This window comes from Azolla caroliniana, unplaced genomic scaffold, assembly GCF_043228905.1.
Source record: "Azolla caroliniana isolate FFs.n. ecotype wild unplaced genomic scaffold, voAzoCaro1.0.p SCAF_15, whole genome shotgun sequence".
In the NCBI taxonomy this organism is placed as follows: Eukaryota; Viridiplantae; Streptophyta; class Polypodiopsida; order Salviniales; family Salviniaceae; genus Azolla; species Azolla caroliniana.
This window is the reverse complement of record NW_028230450.1, coordinates 15,728,342-15,740,462: the sequence shown is the minus strand read 5'-3', so window position 1 is coordinate 15,740,462 and position 12,121 is coordinate 15,728,342.

Below are 12,121 nucleotides of genomic sequence, written 5' to 3'. Positions count from 1 at the left end.
AGCAAACCCATCCCTTTCTTTCAATTCACAAATAGATTGGGTTGCTATATTCTAGCTACTCAAACCGCCCGAGAGCTCGCAGCTGCAAAGGTCTGGCACATATATCATGTTCCTCACACAATTATTACCAAGTTTTGGAAAAAAATCTAGAAACAACAACACGCACGGCAAATCACCACTTTCCAATGGCAATTAATACATAGGTCACTACCGGTTGGTGCATGGCAGTGTGGGAACCTTAGCTCTCCTAATTGTGTAGCGTGCCCAAATGCAATAGAATCAATCTGACACTCTTTGTGGGACTGGCCAAAGTCCCATCGAATATGGCAAGGGGTTGGCCGCTTATTGCAATTATGCCAGGTTCAAGGCTTAATCAAGTGGGGAAATACTTGTTGGCTATCATGGTAGGCCCCACTTGACATATACGAGCATTAGGAGGAGGGGATGGTTTTGGTGATAAAATCACAAGAGGTTTTTTTCTCCACCATCGACAATGTCCACTCAACTCCTATCCAATGCCAAATCTCAAGTTGTGTTGGAATTGGTTAGCCCAATAACTCTTTGGACTCTATGGAAACAAGGGTGTAGACGAGTCTTCTCTAACCAAATCGTGCAAGAGACATGGAGTGAAGTTGTAGCCATGCTAAAAAGCCAATATGATGGCCTCAAGGGCAACTCCGATGGAGTTGAAAGACAACGACTAGCATTCATCCAACAATGGTCGACCTCCCCCTTTATTGAGTCGCTGGACATCCACATAAAATGGACCTATCGTGTCCCTACAGGGATTTGTATATATTAATCTCATATGTAAAATTTTATAACTACTAGGAGTTTTTTTGGGAAAAAAAAAAGAAAAAAGATTGCATTTGTTTCCATTAGTGTTTTAAATGATTTACAATCATGCATAATAAATGCTTTCAATATATCCATCATATATTTTTTCTAACACAACATGAGAATATTAGGGCATTTCAAAACTTCTAAACCAAGAAAATACTATAGTTCTCCAAAATCCTTCATCTCAAATTCATATGCCAATTCTTTCTTAACATTACTTAATAATCATTTGGTTCCTCTAATAATGAGATTATCAATGTAAATTACAATTATTATAACACATACATGTTTGTAAACTATGCTTAAATCTTGTCTTTCATAAATACTTTGTTAACCTATCATATCAAGCACATGGTGCATGTTTCACTTCATATAAAGCATTCTTTAGTTTGTATACGAGATTTTTTCTTTTTTCCAAAAAAGAGCTACTTTCCCATTAGTCAGGAGAGATTTTTACACATAGTTTACAATTGATGTTAATATACATCATGATGAGTTGCGAAGTACACAAAACTGTCTAAAGGATATGTTGCATATTGCACGAGATAATATAAAAATAGCTCAAGATAGAGTGCGGTTTTATGTTGATCATCATAGGCAACCTCATGTATTTAACCCTAGACAAAAGGTATTTCTACGTGTACCTCACAATTCTAAGACATTGTCTACGAGTAAGTGTGCTAAGTTAGCCCCACGTTCTTATGGACCTTTCACAATCCTCAAACACATTGGTTCATTAGCCTATCGTCTCGGTCTTCCTGATGGTGTCAAAATCCATCCAATTTTTCATGTAAGTCTTTTAAAAGAACTTCTTGGTTTTAGCGACAATACAGTTACAACTGAAACTCTGGTTACTTCTAAAGATTAAGCTTCTAAACCACATGCACTAGAGAAATTTCTCGATGTTAAAACAAAACATTTGCGTTCTAAAACAATATGAGAATGAGAATTTTAAATTAAATGGATGGATAAATCTATAAAGGAGGCTACATGAGAACGAGCAAACACCATTAAAACTAACTTCCCTAACTTTTCATTGCAAGAGTGCAATGTTTTAAAGAGGGGGAGTATGTTGCGGGCATGACCATTATCCCATGGTAAGTTATATTGTAGTATTCTACATACGAGGATAAAGTGCGAGGGTTAATCGAGAGAGTAAAGAAGGGATGATTACTTTTAATCCTAGGAATTGAGACAACCCATAAGGGCCAAGTGTGAACTTGCATGGGGGGCTTAGGTTTGGCTATAAATATGAGGCCTAGCTACCCTCATGAGGCATGTCATTTGACTATGTTGAGACTATGATCAAGTGGTACGAGGTACGACTTGATGCCAACGTGGTGTTATGGGATGCCGATTGAGGCTCGAGTCCATCTCAATCCCTTCTCTTGGGGGTGGTCAAGTGGATCAACACCCTTCTCTCTCTCTCTCTCTCTCTCTCTCTCTCTCTTATCTATCTATATTATATTTCCTTATTTCATGCTTACATTAGGATTAAGCTCTAACACCCTTCCAGAAGGTACTAAGACCTCGTCAGGGATGCCCAATGTCCTTTATCATTGTCCATGTAAACAATTTCATTTAGATTGTCATTTAGAAAAGCATTTTTGACATCCATTTGGTAAAGCCTCTAATTTTAACTAACGGCAAGTGATATTACACATATTAAACTTGACATTTGTGAGACATACGAAAATGTTTCTTCATAATCTAAACAATAAGTTTGTGCATAGCCTTCTGCAACAAGTTTAGCTTTATGTCAATTAATTACACCCTCAAACTTGTATTTTACCTAATAAATCCACCTACATCCAATTATATTTTGACCATCAATCCTCAACACCAATTCTCATATGCCACTTTTCTTTAATGCATTCATTTCTTCATGCATGGCTTCCTATCATTCATTTTTATTACATGCTTCTTCATAAGAACTTGATTCTACACAATGATCAATTTTTGACAAAAACAAAAAATGTTTTGCGAATAATGAATGATTATTAATCTTTCCAAATGCTTTCTTACTTGTTGTCACTTTTGCAACTCAAATATACTTCCATGATTGATATTTAAATTGTCATCATCATCTTCTTTTTCTTGTGATTCATTAGAATCGTTTATTTTTTCTTTTTGTAAAGAATCGTGAGTGTAGGTGATCTTGTGCAACGGAAGGAATTGTGTGTGTGTGCGTAAAACCAAAGAGAGAGAGAGAGAGAGAGAGAGAGAGAGAGAGAGAGAGAGAGAGAGAGAGAGAGAGAGAGAGAGAGAGAGAGAGATTAAATCTATATGAGCATATGGTGGCTCGCCGATTTACTTTCATTCGATTTATGTTTGAAGGTGTACAACCTTGGACAGAAATGGTGGCATACTTTATAGAGAAGAACGGAATAAAGCTTGGAAACATGAAGGTTGAAGCAAATTGGTGGAATGTAATTAATTATGATAGGGATGTCAAATGTGCAAGGTCTATGATAGTTGATCATTTGTTGACATCATGGCAAAGTATGTTAGATTTTGTGGAATGGCATCCCCCACAAGAAAGGGGATGTGCCAATTCATTACAAATGGAGGTTTTAGCGACATCAAGGTTGTTGAAGTGGGAAGGTAAGCAAATTTTTAACCTTCAATTTAATCGGATGGCTAGATTGGGTTTGGTAACAATTAAGGATGCTATGTTGGTGTCACAAAGAAGATTAATGGCTTTTCGAACAATCAGATCAACATTTCGTATTCCAAAAGGTTATACCTTTATTTGGGATAAGTTGCAACAAATACTATCATTGTATGAGCCAATTCCTTATTTAGATGGGCGATCTCAAGAGCTTGATTGGAGGTTTGTTGGAAATAAGAGATTGACTATGATCTCAACAAAAGTTGCTTATCACACGTAGATTAACAAACATATGTGGTTGGAAGAAAGGGTTATAAGGATATGGGGGTTTCATAAGCCCATTACTTGGTAGCTTCATGTGATCAAGGCAGGTTGGTGTTCTCGATTAATGCTACGAGCCAAGGTATTTGTTTGGAGAGTTATGATTGGAGCTTTACCATTGGGGGATGCATTAAAAAAAAGAAACATTACTAAAGGATTGTGTTTCTTTTGTTCGGTAGAATTGGAACATAGTAGGCATCGATTTATTTCCTGCCCAATGGCAAGGATGGTTTGGAGGTGTACCAGTTTAGTGTGGATGTCTTTAACCAAAGTATGTCTATCTTCCTTCAATTTGGTTTTTGCACATATGGAGAACAATGAACCAATGCCTCATTCTCAAATTATTTTTGAGTTCTTGAGGTATTGGGGCCTATGGTTCAATTGGAATATGCGGAATGCCTTCATTTTTTATTCACAAGTGGGGGTGAGAAAATATGTTCTAAAGTTAAAAGGACTTCTTTTGTGGCAATTGACAGTGCTAGAGAAGTCACGAAATCTCAACCAGAAAGAGAGAGAACTCTGCAAGGTCACATATCATCATATTCGCCATTTGAATTGGTGTGTAGGGTGGCATTGAGTTTGGTGTCGTAGTTTTCTTTAGATCCCTAGATAGAAGGGGTTCTATAGTTTGTTGTAAGTTAGTCATGGTGGTGTTTTTTCTTTCATAATGAAAGCCATTATTTACGGAAAAAAAGAAGAAGAGAGAAAGAAAGATATATTAATGTCTTCTAAGGCCAAGAGAACAAGAAACTATATTAGACAAAAAAAAAATTACATCCAACAATAACTTAGTTACAAAGGGTTGGTTTAAATACCAACTAACCTAGGGCATTTGCCCTTTTTGCTATTTACAAAACTAGCCTAGTGTGTCCACTGCTAGTGTGAAAGCCATTTCATTGGGGAAGTTGGGTTTGATTCTCAACACACCCATTTGAACACAACTTCCGGTCGTCGGAGAGATTGTCTCGATGTTTTGCTTATTTCGGCTTTCTAGATTTCTTGGCTCTATGGCCGGATGGTCGGTCAGCTCGACTTCCTTGTTGTCGTGAAGGATTCCGGCCATAGGAAGAAAAAGAAGCCGGATGCGCGTGAACAGGGGTGTGCACGGATGCACACGAAACTGTCTTTATGTACAAACATGTGTAAATAACATAGTATTAGTTTGAATGTTGATGAATACTAGGCATGAGTGAGTTAATAGGTACTTTATGGTCACACGAATAAAGGGATAAAGTTGATTGATTGGAGGATATCGAGGAGAGAATAAGGGAGAAAAGCGGTTGTCTTAACGGCATGATGTAACGACTCCTCTCTCTCCTGGAGCTATAAAAGGGGGGAGAGAAGACAGAGGGAGGGATCCAAACTTTGGAGAACGAAGTGCTGACGGACCGAGCTCTGCAAGTTTATGTTTCCTATTCTGTGTATCCGCCGGGTGGTAGTGAGGCCTCTGTTTTTGCGTAGGAAGCTTGTGTACTCCCGATCAAAGGTTTGCTAGAGTTGGTGTGTGTGTGTGTGTGTGTGTGTGGAGAGCGGGTAGCTCTATCACCGACCGAGTCTGGTTGTATCCCTTTTTCCCGATTAATGCCATTTCGTTTTCGCTCTATCCGATTAGTCTCTTCGTGTTGAGTTTGCATCTCCATTCTGTTTCCATCTGCCCGTGCATTTATCCGAGTCCCGAGCACGTGCGTGTGTGTCGAGAGCGGGTAGCTCTATCACCGACCGAGTTTGGTGGTATCCCTTTTTCCCGATTAATGCCATTTCATTTTCGCTCTATCCGATTAGTCTCTTTGTGTTGAGTCTGCATCTCCATTCTGTTTCCATCTAGTCACGCATTTATCCGAGTCCCAAGCACGTGTGCTCATCGCTTCCTACCCAACAACAAGTCCGGAACAATACATGTGTCTGAGCTCAATCTCTATCGTATCCGGAGACTGGTCCGGATCATATACGTCTCTGGATTGCGCTCTGGCGAAGATATTAGGACACTGATCCAGATAATCTCTCTTCCCTTACATGCTGCTTGGTCCGAGATCACGATGGTCATGTGATGCCACATGGAATGGTGGGGGTTGAACCCATGACCTTCTGGTCTTATTGGGCAACCTTGCCAGTTGAGCTACATCCATCTATGCATTATTGTATTGTATAAGATTCAACTTATTTCATTATAGATTGATCACTAGAACTTTCAAGAACCTTCTAGAGAATGCATCTTCATGCACTCTCTAGAGTTTCCATGCACTCTTTAGAAGTTTTCTAGCTTTCATGCATACCTCCACATTCTTGTATAAATACTGGGGTGCACCTTGATTACAATGAAGGTGAACAACACCATTTACGAAAGCATATACAGTTCTTGTTTATTTGTTTATTATCCCTCTCTTGCTTGTTCTCTTGTCTAAGCTCTCTCTCCCATTGTCTCTTAATATTGAGCCTCGTCTACTAGTCCTTGACAATCTTGTGGTCTTGCTTATGTTGTCGCTCTCTCTTAGTACTTAGCCTCATTCCACCCGTTCGTGATAGTTTTTTCACCTTCCCATTTTCTCAGCTTCAGCATGTCGGATCTTACCGAGAGAATAAATCAGCACATGGATGCCATGCATCAACTGCAACTTGAGAATGACAACCTTCGGGAATCATTATGGAAGCTTCAAGTTGGAACACTGATGGAACTTAAAGAAAAAAACAACTCTCCTCCTACATCAACAAATGTTCTACCTATAGAGCCTAGTTCCTCGTCTAGGCTTTCTCCAACTCCTCCCCATCCCACTACAAGTATGAAGCCACTACGACTAACAAGTTCTCCACAGAGGTCAAGGCAAGTATCACAAACCCATCCCATGAACCCAAAAGGCCCGATTTAGCTCGTTTTACAATTCAGAAGGTCCTTCTCAGACGAGGGTGCTTCACGAGTATCACGATGATCCACTTGTTGGTCATTTCGTTGCGAAAACCTTGGAGTTGATATCTTTTGTATGTCCCAGAAGGTCCTTGTCAGACGAGGGTGCTTCACGAGTATCACGATGATCCACAATTCAGAAGGTCTTTTGTATGTCCCAGAAGGTCCTTGTCAAACGAGGGTGCTTCACGAGTATCACGATGATCCACTTGTTGGTCATTTCGTTGCGAAAACCTTGGAGTTGATATCTCGGGGATACTGGTGGCCACAACCATGGAAATTGGTCAAAGAGTTCATTAAGTCATGCAACGTTTGTGCTCGCTCTAAAGCATCTCATCATCGACCATATGGTCTCCTTCACTCTCTCCCAATCCCCAAACGGACTTGGGCCTCTCTTTCCATGGATTTCATCATTGACCTTCCCTTTGTTGGTGGTTATGACTCGATATTCGTCATGGTCAATTGCTTCACCAAGATGGCTCACTTTTCTCCATGTGCCAAAACCATTACTAGAGAGGAGACATCCGATTTGTTTTTCAAAAATTTGGTTCGACTACATGGACTCCTGGACGATATCACTTCTGATCGAGGACCACAATTTGTTTCCAATTTCTAGCAGCGCCTTCTGCAAACCTTCAATTGTACTTTGAATTTGTCTTCCGCCTATCATCCGCAAACCGATGGAAAAATGGAGTGGGTTAACCAAATCTTGGAACAATACTTGTGGTGCTCTCTTAGTTACCAACAAGACAAATGGGTTGACCTTCTCCCACTTGTCGAGTTCGCCTACAACAACTCTTTGCATGCATCTACGGGAGTTACTCCATTTTTCGCAAACTACAATCTCCACCCCCGCTTCAAGATTTCGCTTCCCTTTGACTCTGTCAATCCTTTTGCGGAGGACCGGGCACGTCTCTTGGAGGATGTACATCGTGATCTTTCCTTGGAGCTCACCCTCGCCGGCGAACGCTACAAGGAGCAAGTTGATTGTCTTCGCTTAGATGCTTCCCGGTTCGAGGTAGGTGACTTTGTTTGGCTTCTCTGTCGCAATATTGCCACCACTCGTCCTTGTCCGAAGCTTGATTACAAGAAGTTATGTCCTTTCCGAATCATCGAGAAATTTGGTTTCATGGCTATCCGCTTAGAGCTACCATCCCACTTCTGTATTCATAATGTACTCCATGTTTCCCTTCTGGAACCTCACCATAAATCTAAAATCCTCGATCGACACCCATCTCCTCCACCACCAATCCAACTCTCAACCGGAGAAGAATATGAGGCCAACAAAATTCTCGATTCTCGTCTCTTTCGTCGCCAGGTTCAATACCTTGTCCTCTAGAAAGGGTACCCGATCTCCGAAGCATCATGGGAGCCAGCACATCATCTCAAGCATGCCCCGGACATAGTTCAAGCATTTCATGAACGTTATCCACAAAAACTAGCCGCGGTTCCTAAAAAGTAGCTTTAGAGGGAGAATAATGTCATAGATGGGGGTTGAACCCACGACCTTTTGGTCTTATTGGGCAACCTTGCCAGTTAAGCTACATCCATCTATGCATTATTGTATTGTATAACATTCAACTTATTTCATTATAGATTGATCACTAGAACTTTCAAGAACCTTCTAGAGAATGCATCTTCATGCACTCTCTAGAAGTTTCCATGCACTCTTTAGAAGTCTTCTAGCTTTCATGCATACCTCCACATTCTTGTATAAATACTGAGGTGCACCTTGATTACAATCAAGGTGAACAACACCAGTTACAAAAGCATATACAGTTCTTGTTTTTTTGTCTATTCTCCCTCTCTTGCTTGTTCTCTTGTCTAAGTTCTCTCTCCCGCTATCTCTTAATATTGGGCCTCGTCTACTTGTCCTTGACAATCTTGTGGTCTTGCTTATGCTCATGCTCTCTCTTAGAACTTAGCCTCATTCTACCCATTCGTGACAGGTCCCACCTCGTTTCAACACATACACGCGGATTTCCGCGACATATTTGGTGAACCCGACGTGAACAAGATGACAAAGGAGTTCAAAATGAGAGGACGTGAACTTGCAGAGGCGATGGCCGTGGACGTCGACCGTATAGTAAATGCGCAGGAGAGCGCAGGTGGCCTCGACAGGGCCATAGAATTGATAGTTGGCACGATAGGCCGATTTAATGTTAAGGACGTCACAAGCTATTTGGAGGCCTACTGGGCCGAAATGATAATGAGGGACATCCCGGAGGACAGACGATTGTCCGGATTCCCACGGCTTCTCGAAAGGTATGGTTTCGACGACTCACTCCGGTTGTCGAAGCGAGAGTTCATGGAGTGGGTCAAGAGCCCCGGAAAGGGGAGGAATACATCGGTGCTCCTCTAGGAGTTCAGAAAACGATTTGTTTGGCTCTCAACGTTGGACCGGAACGTGCTCGATACGAGCAAGGTCCTATTATTCATTAAGTCCATCGACGCGCTTGATCGAGAGAAGGCGGATCTCCTCTTGGAGACAGACATAGGGCTCACGACCGATTGGGCTGTGGCCGACCGTCGACGACCCCACGTCGTTCCATTCCTGCTGCTTGTCGAAACGGCTACAAACTCTTTTGACCCGACTATCATGAAGAAGTTGGAGGAGATTCTAACTCGGTCAGATGAAACAGCAAGGTGGCTCGAGTTGGGCGCGGTTTCAACCGACGTGGTAAAGGGGCCATCCGGGGGTGCAGCTCTGGAGGAGCTAACGAAGATGGTACGAGACCTCCAGATTGTTAAGGCCCAGAGGGAAGGCAACGACCAATCACGCAATCGGCGCCCACCAATAGACCAGAGATGCATGTGGTGTGACGTTGTCGGCCACATTCGGAGAGACTGCGCTGACTTCATTGAAACATTCAGAAGCAACACAGTGTACCTGTGGAACGACAGGTACACGCGTGCGAGACCTAGAAACCCCTTGAGCTGAACACTGGGCGAGGGGGGATGAGAAGGTTAATGGAGGAAGCCGTGGTCCAAAATGCCGAGGCTATTCATTACTCGGCCTCAACTGGCATCTAGGTAGGTAGTGCTTTCAACAAATACGGAGGCATTTGAAATTTTTTGCATGCATACTAAATTAATTGTCAATAACTCTAACACAAAGATTAAGCTTGTGAAGAGCCAAAAAAAGATAAACCATGCATTATGTACAATAGTGATCCACTTGAATGTGTGGAGAGCTCAAATATATTGGCTTTGAAGTTCCTTCAAATCATATATGGAATGAATGTGCTACTTGCCGCTTAGAGGCGGGAAAGAGAGAACATCATGCATTCAAGAAAACATGCAATCATGGATAAATTAATTGTTGCGCCCTCAAGAAATACCTTTTCGACACTTGGTGACACTAATGCTTCTCTATGGGGTGGAAGTATGGGATGGTAGCATCCCTAAATCTACTTGAAGAGTTTGAAAATGTCCCAAACATTTTCTTACAAAGTTTCTACAAGTTAAGAAACAAACGCCATATACCCTCCTCCTCCTTGAGATGAGATAATTTCCTATTGAGATCATGGCCATGGAAAGGGTTGTTGAATATATGCTTAAGGTTAAAAAAAGTCTCTCACATCGACTTTCCTAGAATTGCATGGGAAGTAAGCAAAAAGATCCACAAGACGCATAAAAGCAAAACTTTGTGTTCCGGTTGGATGTAAGATATGGGAAAAGGGTTTGGTAGATGTGTTAAGTGGCAAGCTCAACCAGATCCGGATCGGCTAAATAAGCCCGAGCCAGATCGGCATTCGGAAGGATGAGCCGGATCGGTGAGCCGGTGAGCTGGGGAGCCGGTTAGCCGGATCCATCATTAACCGGAAGCCTAGTAGCAGCCTAGACTACTAGGTAGTTAATGTCTCATAGTTAGTGTCAGACGCTTGTGTGAGCATTGAAGTACACCATACTTCTGTCAGTCCGTATGGACTTGTATAAAAGTGTTCACTGAACACATATGATGTACAGATTGAGTATTATTTTTTAATTGAATTTCTGTGTGCTCTCTTCTCTCTCTCTGTCTCTCCCACGTATTGTGTATATTCAATCTCTCCATTAAACCTGCGTTCCTATTTTTCGGTCTTCTATTGCTTCCGCACGCTATTCTTTTACATGGTATCAGAGCACGAGGGTTGAGAACCTCTACAGCCAACCTAGCTTGAAAGGAAAACCAACCAAGAAGAACATGTAAAACCGATGGATAGAGGCATGGCTAGCTCGCTTCCAACGGAGAAGCTCGACAGAAACTACGCGTCTTGGTCCTACAAGATGCACCAGTACCTACTCGAGCACGGTTACTGGAGCTATGTCAACAGAGCAAATGACACAACACCTGAATCGACACACAAAGATTTCTCGGCGTGGGAACAGTCTGTGAGTAGAGTATTGTACTGCTTCGCGTCTTGTGTGAGCAAACAACTCCTAAGCTACATTCAGGATGCAAGAACGCCGAAAGATGCTAGGGGAAATCTGAAGAAGATTTTCGCCGCAAGCACTACAGTTAGGAAGCTTCAACTCCGACAGAAGCTGAGCAACCTACGACAACGCGACTTGTTGGTGGCTGATTACACCTTGGAGATCAAAGAGATATGCGACTCCTTAGCCTCTATCGATGTGAACGTCGAAGAAGGTGAGATGGTGCAGATCTGTCTTGGGGAACTGGCATCAAAGTTCAAAGCATTCCGAACTGTTGTGTGTACACGGGAGAATATGCCGTCATTTTTCGACTTACAGTCGATGGTCATTGTGGAGGAGAACCACGTCGGTGTGTGACCAAGTGCACCCACCGACAGCTAGATGTTGTACACGGAGGTGGATTGGCCCCATGGGCATGGTGGACGAGGCAGGTTGGCTCGCAATGGTAGCAGCTGGCAAGAGTAGGACTGAAGGCACAAAGAACATATTGACAACAGTTCTGAACCCTCCACAAGCAGGGGGAGTCAAGGCGGCGCCGGAGGCCAGCAAGCAAAGGCCGACACGGAATGTTGGTAATGTGGTAAAAAGGGCCATAGAGAAAGTGAGTGCTGGAAGAAGTGCGCCGATTCGGACAGATCCGAATCCGGCAAAGCCGGCAGAGAGAACCGGCAATACTCGCACTACGCAGAAGGATCGGGAGGATCCAAAACCGGAAAAGCCGGTAAAGGGCCAGCCTTGGTGATGAAACACGATGCTAACTCGATGAAGAAGACCACTTCCAAATCGGAGGAAGTGTGGTACGTTGATTCCGGTGCGTCGAATCACATGACGAGCCACAAAGAGTGATTCTCTTTCTTGGAGAAACTAGAACAACAAAGAGTCGTCGAAACTAGAGACGACACTCCTCACCCAATCGTGCTTATCGGAGAAGTCCCTTTGAGCCACCTTGGACAGAAGGGGAAGCTGATGAACGTATTACACGTTCCGACTATAACGAAGAACCTGGTGTCAGTCGGTTAGATCGTTGACTAGGG